The sequence below is a fragment of the Palaemon carinicauda genome, chromosome 28 (genome assembly GCF_036898095.1).
Source record: "Palaemon carinicauda isolate YSFRI2023 chromosome 28, ASM3689809v2, whole genome shotgun sequence".
Lineage (NCBI taxonomy): Eukaryota > Metazoa > Arthropoda > Malacostraca > Decapoda > Palaemonidae > Palaemon > Palaemon carinicauda.
In genome coordinates this window covers 11659682-11660670 of record NC_090752.1, presented here as the reverse complement: position 1 = coordinate 11660670, position 989 = coordinate 11659682, and positions in this window count along the sequence as shown.

Here is a 989-nt window from a genome sequence, read left to right as displayed (position 1 = left end):
AGATGTAAAATAATCCTATGATTTATGTAGATTTTTTTAATGGTTTGTGAGAGCAATTTTCGACGAAAATTGATAGAATAGTTACATTTAAATCAACGATTCCCAGTTTGAAAGTAGAGAAAAATTATCTTTACATGTCAAGGTTATATTTGCGATACATTATAGTATACTTACTTAAAAGGACTGTTTTCCTGGCTCCATCACATAGGGGATCCCTGTGCTCTACAGGATCTACATCAATTTATCGTCTCACTTCTAAAATAGCTGGTGTATCGCAAAACATAGTGCTAAAGAAGTTCATGATTAAATTGATCTTTATTAAAATATCTTCATAAAATACACATAAGGGTTTAATCTATGTTGACATTTATTGCAAGATTTTGCTGCAAAAATCCCAGAAGATTTAAATCCTTAAATATTTGGCGTATCAAAAATCAGATTGCTAAAGATGTTCATGATTAAATTTATCTTTAATAAAGTATCTTCATATAATACGTATCCGGGTTAAATCTAGGTTGACATTTAATGCAAGATTTTGCTGCAAAAAATCCCAGAAGATTTAAATTCTCAAATATTTGGCGTATCTCAACAGAGTGCTGAAGAAGTTCATGATTAAATTTATCTTTGATAAAGTATCTTCATATAATACGTATCTGGGTTAAATCTATGTTGACATTTAATGCAAGATTTTGCTGCTAAATCCAAGAAGATTTATATTCTTGTATATTTGACGTATCACAACACATAGTGCTAAAGAAGTTCATGATTAAATTTATCTTTATTAAAATATCTTCATAAAATACATATCCGGGTTAAATCTATGTTGACATTTAATGCAAGATTTTGCTGCTAAATCCAAGAAGATTTATATTCTTATATATTTGGCGGGCGTATCACAACACATAGTGCTAAAGAAGTTCATGATTAGATTTATCTTTATTGAAATATTTTCATAAAATACATATCTAGGTTGACATTTAATGCAAGAT